The following is a 9611-nucleotide window of genomic DNA, read 5'->3' as shown; positions in this document are numbered from 1 at the left end:
AAACCTGAATGGACTTTTTTGCCAACCCAATAATAAAATTGTGCTTTTGTAAGCCATTAAGCTTGCTAAGTTATAGCAGCAATGAGATACTAACACACATCACCCCTGTAGCCTTCTGTGTTCGATCCCTGGGTTGGGAAGATCTGCTGGAGAAGGGATAGGCTACCCACTCCTGTATTGTTGGGCTTCCCTTGTGGCTCAGCTGGTAAAGAATCCACCCACAATGCAGGAGACCTGGGTTTGATCCCTGGCTTGGGAAGATCCCTTGGAGAAGGGAAAGGCTCCCCACTTTAGTATCCTGGCCTGGAGAATTCCATGGACTCCATGGGGACTCAAAGAGTCAGACAGATTAAAGGACACCAGAGATGGGGCATCTGAGCAACACACAGCTCTGGATTTGATCCTGGCCTGGAGGGAAAACAGCCCTAAATGACGTTGTGCGGACGATTGGCAAAGTGTGCATGTAAGCCATGAATGAAACCACAGAGCTGCACTGATGTTACACTGGCGATTTAGAAAACTGTACTGTGGATACATAAAAGAAATTCTGTTCTTGGGGAATACATCGAGATATTCAGGATCGAAGAGGCATGGTATCTGCAACCTAATTTCCATGCGGTTAAAAAAAAATCACTATCTTTCTATAGCTCAAAACCACATCTATTTGTCTCTGTCTGTTATCTAGAGAGAGAAGCCAAACATGCCAAATGTTACTGATCCCAGAACCTGAGTTACGGGGACATGAGAATTTTGGGGGGCCCAATTCTTGCAACTTCTCTGCAAGAAAACATGAGATCATATCAAAAAGAAAAAGACAGGAGACAGTTATCCCTTTCTGGTCTGGCTCAGCGGACTTGAGATGGGGGGGGTCTATCTTCAGCCGTAAGTGGTGAGTTCTATTCAGCATCAGTGTTTGGATGGGGGTTTTAGACTCACCAGAGATCACGGGCTCACTGAGGGGACAGTGGTGCCTTTTTCAGAGATTCTGCAGAGAGCTGGTTGCTGAAGCAGTAAATGTCCCAAGCAGGAGGCCAAAAGAGGAAATAAGGAAACCTTTCCAGTGGCTCCCTAACTGAGCAAGAAGGAAAAGATAAGGAGGAGGAAAAAAGGAGGGAAAAAAGGAGGGAGCAGAGGGAAGGCCAACGTTGCGTGTGAGAGGAGGGGTGAGCTGGGAGGCGAGGACAGGGACACCCTGAAAAGAAGAGAAGACAGAAGTGGGGAAGTGGTTTATGAGCCTTGAAGACGGCTTTAAGCAGCGTGTCTGTTACAGGGAAGGACCAAATCTGACTCTTTGTTGGATCTGTGTTTCTTTAACCTTTTCTTCCCGTGGCTTTTGTTCACTAAAAGGATGGTGTCTATACATAACGGCCTGCCTTGGGGAGCCCTGCCCCTCTGCCTGAATGTTGAACCAAAGAGTGTTTGCTCAGGAAGTCATCCTGACCCTGTCCACCCATGAATGATTGAAAGAAAGAAGAAATTAGCTCATCCCCTCTCTGAGACTGGCCATAACAGGAGGTATTTGCAAGATTAATGGCCTTTTTATTTCACTTCCTCTCCTCTTCCTCCTCTATGTTCTATAAAAGACACTGGACCGATAAGACCCTGGTAAGATGGTTATTTTAAGATGCTAGGCTTCCATCTTCTCGATCTGCTGGTTATTCCTTGCCTTAACACCTTGTCACCCGATTCACGGGCCTGTTGTGTGGCTAGCAGAGTGAGCAGGGACTCAGTAACTTGCCCTCTACTCGAAGGAATGGGACTCTGGTCTAGAAAGGGCACAGGTGGCTACTCCCTGAGCCTCAGGTAATGTTACCTGCTGTCCAGGGCAGGGATCTAAAGATCACTGCCCATGCCTCCCCGACCCTGGGATTCATCAGCGTTCCTCTTCCCGGCCCCCACACCGCTGGGACTTCCCCTGGCTCCTCCAAGCCCTGGATCTCTTTTTTAAATAATAATAAAAAATACATGTATTTGTTTGTCTGTGTAGCATCTTGGTTGCGGTACTCAGAATCTTCGATCTTTTGCTGCAGTGTGTGGGATCTAGTTCCTTGACCAGGGATTGGTCCTAGGACCCCTGTATTGGGAGCTCAGAGTCTTGGCCACTGGACTACCAGGAAGTCCCTCGCTGTCTCTTTTTATAAGGGTTGATATTGATCGGTCAGGCCTTCCTGAGGCTCAGATCTGCACTCTCTATTCTCTTTTTAACATTAAAAGGGGAACAAGTAAACTTTAATAAGTTACTGTATTCTTCTCCCAGCCATGAGTGATCTCATCCTTTAAAAGTGGGTGAAGGTCACCACCAGAGCTACAGAACGGTCTGACTTCTGGCTGGACCACAAGCCTCCAGATGGACTTAGGTGATGGAGGCGGCTGGCACAAGCTGTTGGAAGTGAAAAGGGGCTGCCAGGCTGCAGGGCACCGTGGGCACCAGGAGTCCTTGCCAGGTCTGCACCCAATGGGGAAGATGTCCGGCGAGCACTGTGATTGGATGGCTGTTGTTTCACAAAGCAGACTTCATTTCTACAAGCTTTGAAAACTGGGAATGCAGTTTTGTGGGTGGCAAACCAAGGGAGGAGGAGGATGTTGAAATGGCCCGTGGTCAGCGGCTAGGCAGTGCTGGGTGCGAAGGCCAGGCTTTCTGACATAAACCGGCACAGGAGTCAGAGGCATCAAATCTGCCTCCTTCACTGCCCATATTCTTAAAATAGGAGAAGATGGGTTGCTTGACTGGCGGCATGAAGGACCGCGTTGGGGCAGGGAGAGCAGAGCGGTGAAGGCTGTGAAAGGCTGTGAACGCACAGCGCCCGTCGGTCACGTGGTCCAGGCCACTGGCAAAAGGGGAGAAGGAGGCAGGGAAGGTTGCTGGGCCACGGGCAGAACCTGTTCCCCACCCACCCTCAGGCCTGCCTCCATCCTGACTGTTGCATCTGGTCCCTGGGGTTGCGCCGGGATCTTCCAAGAGCCTTTCACCCAGGACCCAAGACCCAGATGTAAGAAGCGGCCACCCACCTACGTGGGTTCTGGAGTGGACTCTGTCCCTGGGGCTTGAGACAAGTAATTGCCTCTCTCTTCCCACCTGTGAATTGGGGGAATCATTACATCATAGCCTCTAACCTTTTCCAGAATGAGAGTGTCGCTTCACACACATGCACACCTGAAGAGTCACCTGACCTTTTAGTCGCCTGAGTCAATTGACCTCTTAGCACCCACTGATGGAGAAAATCCCGAACCACCGAGAGCTGCCCTGAATTCAGCAACACTTGGGAAAAGGTGAGCAGAGTATCAGTTGTACTGATACTCTGTACAGTACTTTCCAGACAAGGACTGGAAAACGCTTGTCCCTGTGTGTGCAGTCATCTATTTACCTCCAAACCAGGCTCACATGGTGTGGACCCAGGTCCGGGGCCTCCGCCAGTTCCCTTCTGCCCAACACGGAGGCTGGACACAGTAGGTCCTGACTAAGTCCAGAGGCAACACGGCTGAGTCCAGGTCCAAGGGAGGTGGGTGTTGGGATCAGAAAGTCCATCCAAGTCCCACTTGAAGAAATCCAGGAGAATGATTTCCACGGCTGCTGCTGCTGCTGCTGAGTCGCTTCAGTCGTGTCCGACTCTGTGCGAACCCATGGACTTAGCCTACCATGCTCCTCTGTCCATGGGATTTCCCAGGCAAGAGTACTGGAGTGGGGTACCACTTCTCCCGATTTCCACGGAGTATCTATCAAAAGACTTCAGGCCATCAGCGCGGAGGCTTTGCCTGTGAGATATTGGGAGTTCGAGCTATTCTGGACAGATGGGACTTGAGAGGCTGGCAGGGCTGTCCCAGGTCCCTCTCTCAGTGTGTTCAGGGCAGAGAGGCTGACAGAGACCCAGCAGAGGTCCATAGAGGATGGGGAGGGGCTGGGATGGCGCCCCAGGCCTCCTTCAGGGTGCAGTGTCCAACAGGAGACCAAGGATGGAGGTCCCCCCTTTCCAGGGCCAGGCACAGAGCCCTTCCTTGGCAGCCCCCCTCTGATGTCATGAAGTGGGGTTAATTATCTCCTTTTCACAGATGAAGGGACTGGAGCCCAGAGATGCCAAGGGACTTGCCTGAGTCACACAGCGGGTTAGGGTCCTGCCAGGACCAGGTTGCTGGGCCTCTAGACCTGCCTACTCCCGAAATGCTGCCTCAATTCTGCCAGGGAAGAGGGGCCAACTCTTCACAATGTCACCAAGGCCCGGCCCCGGAAAGGGGAGCATGCAGCCCTGGGGCTGACCTGCTAACCAGACGGCCTCAGTGTAGTGAGGTGCCCGCGTGTGGCCTGGGATTGTCCAGGTTAGTGGATTTCCACCGGACGGCCCTGGGATGGGGAGGACTTCTGAGTGCGGTGACTCCGCGCTTCAGCCTTTGCTCCCAGCCCACTCCTAGGGCGCCAGGTGCAGGGCGCTGACCTGACTTCCATGCCCCAGCCCCAGCCCTGGGGAGAGGCCAGTGGCCTCTACCTGCCCTGCTCCCACCCAAGATGGGACAAAGGGGCCCCTCAGCTCGGGACACCCCCCAAGATGACCGCTGGAGCTCTGAGGGGACGGGAACCATGCGTCTTACAGATCTAAACACCAAGCCGGTCTTCCTTCCTCTTCTCATCTCTTTAGTCCACCTCCATCCACAGAGGACTTAAGGAGGACTTCCCAGGAGGTCCAGTGTTTAGGACCCTGCACTCTCACTGCGGAGGGCCCAGGTTCAATTCCCGGCCCGGGAACTAAGATCCTGCAAAGCCACACAGTGAGGCAAAAACAGAAACAGAGGTGTGAACACTGAGCCACTCCAGTCTCTTGGGGGTCTCTTGGTGAAGCCCAGGCTGGCCCACAGCCAGTGCCCTTTTCCCTATAAGCTGCTCTTCCCTCTCTGTGCTCTTCACCCCTGAAAGGGGACCAATCAGCGAAGGCTGCTTGGAGGAGGGGTTTGAGTAGGGCCTGGAAGGGAGGAGGAGCAGGGAGGGAGGGAGGCAGAGAGATTCAAGCAGGGAATTCTAGAGCAAAACCACATGGGCAGGAGAGCGTGGGATGTGCCTGGGACTCGATGAGGGGCTCTTAGAATGGACGGGAAGGAAGAGATTGCAGATGAGGCTGGTGAGGCAGATGGGGCTCTAGTGGCCAGGCAAGGCTGGGCAGGGGTCCGTGCAGGAAGTGCCCTGTTAGCAGCTGGGCCCAGGTTATGTGGGAACAGATGAGAGTCGGGCCTCCCTCCCCCCACAGGCATGCCCCTCTGGGGTCCAAGGGCCCAAGGGCCCAAGCCTCCAGGAAGGGAAGCAGGGCGGTGTCTGGGCAGCTGGGACTGGCATCCTCGGCCTCCCCATGGCTCCAGCCTCCCTTGTAGGGTGGGGACACCGTGGGGGTGGGGAACACTGGGCCCAGCAGGGCTGAAGTGCATCCCCTGCCCTCTATGAGCTTATCTCTGCCCCTGTGAAAAGGGAAGAGCCGTGCTGCCTCCAATTGGCAAGCGTTTTGCAAAAGATGCACGTGTATGAAAGATGGTGACTGGGCTGGGGTCTCTGCCACCGCTGCCCCCTCCCTGTGGTCGGGGAGCTGGGCTTAGGAGGCCTTCAGGGTGCGGGAGGAAGAAGGGCCAGGACAGAGCTCTGCAGACTCACCAGCTACCAAGGCCAAGGGCGGCCTGCTGGTGAGGAGAAGGGTGGCTGTAGCCAGACCACCTTTGTGGGCTGGGGCAACGCGGCGGGGTGCGGGGCGGGCAGAGTCCATTGGGGGGCAGCACAGACCACTGGGAAAGGCACCCCTCCCCGAGAGTGGGCGACTGAAAACCCCTGTCCTTGTGGCTGCCAGGTGCCCGCTCCCGGGCAGCCAGGTGCCCAGTCAGCTCCCGATGAACAGGCTGCCGGGGGGCGGCTGGGAACACATGTGCGTTTCCCACCCCCCGAGAGGCGTGCTCTTCTCCTGGCCCCAGGTCATCATCCAGGTTCTCTCCCCGCCTATCTCCCTGAAGGCGGCGGCCCTCGCTCAGCCCACCCCCATCTCCCTCTCTTTATTTTCGGCTGTGCCACATGGCTTGTGGGATCTTCGTTCCCGGTCAGGATTTGAATCTGCAGCCCCTGCAGTGGAAACACATTGTCTTAACCCCTTGAAAATCCCCACCCCATCTCTTTCGGAGATGCTCCCCCAGCCTCAAATTTTCCATCCCCTAGAACAATCTCCCCCTACCTCTCCACTCCCTCTCATCCTCTCCCGGGGCTGGAAATCAAGCATCAAGGGTCGCTGGGCCTCCCCTCCCACCCCACCCGCTGCCGGCTCCCTGGGTTCCCTAAGCATCTCACCTCTTCCCTCCTCCCCAGTGCCTGGCAGGGCCACGTTTCATCGCCTCTCACCCCATCACCTGCAGCTGCCTCCCACTGCCTCCCAGTCTCCGAGGTGGCTCACAAACCTCCCCTGGACCCCTCGCCGACCTATTCACGCAGGTGTCAGCCCAACCCTTCCAAGACAGAACACCCCCATGTGCCTCCGGATCCTGCCATGATGGCTGAACCCCCACCCCACTCCTGGCAGGCAGGTCTTGCTGCTGTCTCCATAAAGAGCCTTACGGAGAAGGCGCTGGCCGGAGCCTGGGGCCGCACATCTGAGCTGGGTCCTGGCTCACACCTCCCAGGTTGGGCCACCGCAGGCAGGTCAGCGCCCCTCTCTGAGCCTGATCGGGGTTGATGGTGCCTATCTGCCTCACTGCTGGCTGACAATGGGTCTTCCGAGTGATCAGAAGGAACACGCACATACACACAGCAGAGAACATCTCACACCATAGAGGGAACGATTTCAAAAGATGCGCCACAACCAAAAAGGGGGCCCGAGAAAGAACCGAACTCGTCCAGAGGCAAACAGCAGCATCGTCAGGGAGTGTCTGGCTTGAGAGGAGCGCGGGTACGTGAAGCCACAACGGCGCACCCGAGGGGAAGAAGTGCAACAGGGTACTTCAGTGTGCATCAGGTTCCACCTCCTGGATCTTGTTCTTCTTTCTTTTTTCCTTTTTTAAGCTGGGTCAGTTGCTGCCCGCAGGCTTTCTCTAGTTGCAGTGAGCGGAGGCTTCTCTGGTTGCCGAGCACTTTGGATCGAGGGCTCAGTAGTCATGACACTCGGGCTCTGGAGCACGCAGGCTTCAGTAGTCGTGGCATACAAGCTTAGTTGCTCTGGTATTTGGAATCTTCCCGGACCAGGGATCAAAACCATTTCCCCTTAACTACTGGACCACCAGGGAAATCCAAGTGATTTTTTTTTTTTTTAAGGAGAATTATACAGAATATAGAGAAGGAAATGGCAACCCACTGCAGTACTCTTGCCTGGAAAATCCCATGGATGGAGGAGCCTGGTAGGCTACAGTCCATGGGATCGCAACAAGTCGGACACGACTTAGCGACTTCACTTTCACTTTATACAGAATATAAACACGTAAGAATATACGGGTAAACTATCTCTGGGGAGATCCACAGGAACTATAACGCTGATGCCCCTGGGGAGCAGAGATGGAGGGATTTATCAGGGGAGACACACGTTCCTGCTATCCCCTTCTATTCTGTGTATGCATAATCATCTTCAAAGAATTAGAACATAGGAGAATGGCCCCCTTTCCCTAGAAATATGGCTTACCTGAGATTCATACAGATCTGTGGAGAGAATGGAGAGACCAATAAATACACCCCAAAGTGCTTTATGAACTGTTCAGCCAGTCCACCCTGGCTGGCTTTACAATGATTCACGCGGCCTGGATTCTGGTTCTGCCCCGAGTGCTTCTTGGCCGGTGACCTTCGGTAATTTAGCTGATCCATATCTCCTCACTCACTGCTGTTGTTCGCTTGATCAGTTGTCTCCGACTGTGACCCGATGGACTACAGCATGCTGGGCTTCCCTGTCCTTCACCATCTCCCCGAGTTTGCTCAGACTCATGTCCATCGAGTCGGTGATGCCATCCAACCATCTCCTCCTCTGTCGCCCCCTTCTCCTCATGCCCTGAATCTTTTCCAGCGTCAGGGGCCTTTCCAACGAGTCGCCTAAACCCCCGCCTATGCTGTAGGACCGAGGTGGGGACTGAATGAGTCAGAGCAGGGGAGGCGTCACTCCTCACACGTGGTCAGCATGTAATCCACCTTGCCGTTGTGTTATTATTTTAATCACGTGACACATGCCGCATGCTCTCAGGGACCATGAGCCCCTCGAGGGAGGGGCCACACCGCCACCGGTGCCTGGAGGAAGTGGGGCTCAGAGAAGGTGGACGGGATGCCTGATCCGCCGCCTGGATGGGTCATGTTCACAGGAAGAGAAGGGAGGTTAGGATTCCTGGGGCAGTGAAGCTGCCCTGCGGGTGCTGGGCACAGCAGGTACCAGTCTGGAAGCCAGCTAGGCCTCAACCCCTCCTCCCCACCTCGGCAGAGCTAGGTGGTCCCCGTTTTGCTGATCCCACGCAGGGCACCACATCTGGAGCCGAACCTCTCCTTCCTGGTGCTGAGCCCAGCCTGACGGGGAGCCTGACCGCCCGCCCCAGGGAGTAGTTCCGGCAACGGCAGGGGCTCACTGGCACTGTCCCAGGCCAGGTGTCGGCCCACGGAAACACGGCTGGCTCACCCCCAATTCTGGAGGAGCCCCTTGGGAGCGTGGGAAGAGGGCAAGCTGGCAGCAAGACACAGCCCTTGCCTGCCTGCCCGACCCCGGCCCTCCCACCCCTGACAGACAGAGGGCCCGGCATGCACGTTTGGCCCATATAGACAGACAGATGGGGGCCCCCTAATAGAAGCCACATGGAAGGTAAGAAAAGGGGGGCCCAAAAAAATCCCCTGCTGCAAGTCCTCTGAGCAGACCTGGCACCCAGGCCTGAGTGGCAGCAGGCAGCTCTGGAAAGGATGGGGCGGGCGGATTAAAGGAATGCATCCCTTAATGCCTTAAAGGAATGTATCCTTAGCAGAAGGCAGCTTGGCCCTGGGGGCCGGGGGGGGAGCCTGCTCACACTCTCGTCAGCCGACATGGTCCCACAGGGGTGTGAAGGCGGTGGGGACACTGCAGAGGCACCCCCGAGGGAGCCACCGGCCAGACAGATGTTGGAGGAAGCTTGGAAAAGACGTGGCCACCGCTGACCTGTGAGCTGGTCCCGAGCGGCGGGAGGCTCCCAGCCCCTCTCCTGTCCTTAGCATGCACCTTCCACTTGCCCTCCCAGCTCTCAAAAGCTGCTTTTAATTTTTCTGTGCTTTCATTGAGATACAGTTACTTTTCAATACCACATAAATGATAGGCATGCAGTGGGGTGATTCGCAAGTTTTCAAGGTTAGCAAGTGAGCACAAGCATGATACTCCACTTATAGTTATTATGAAATACTCCGTGTGCTATACAATATATCCTCCTAGCTTACTTATTTTATGCATAGTAGTTTGTGCCTCTTAACCCCAACCCCATCCTGCCCCTCCCCCTTCCCTTCTCCCCGTTGGTAACCACCAGTTTGCTTTCTACATCTGTGTCTGCTTCTTCGTTGTTATATTCTTTAGTTTATTGTACTTTTTAGACTCCACATATAAGTGATATCATCCAGTATGTGTCTTTCCCTGTCTGACTTATTTCACTTAGCATAATGCCCTCCAAGTCCATCCATG

At 54.9% G+C, this 9611-nt stretch overlaps 1 non-coding gene across 1 annotated transcript; it reads left to right on the top strand.

Moving 5' to 3' along the window:
• The first annotated feature begins 815 nt into the window (after positions 1-815).
• LOC112584815 lies at positions 816-945 on the top strand. Its single transcript, XR_003109213.1, has one exon. It is a non-coding gene; the product is annotated as a small nucleolar RNA SNORA56 (small nucleolar RNA).
• Positions 946-9611: the final 8666 nt, after the last annotated feature.

This window comes from Bubalus bubalis, chromosome 4 (assembly GCF_019923935.1).
Source record: "Bubalus bubalis isolate 160015118507 breed Murrah chromosome 4, NDDB_SH_1, whole genome shotgun sequence".
In the NCBI taxonomy this organism is placed as follows: Eukaryota; Metazoa; Chordata; class Mammalia; order Artiodactyla; family Bovidae; genus Bubalus; species Bubalus bubalis.
Note: the sequence above shows the minus strand (reverse complement) of the source record. Positions and strands in the feature narration are given on the sequence as shown.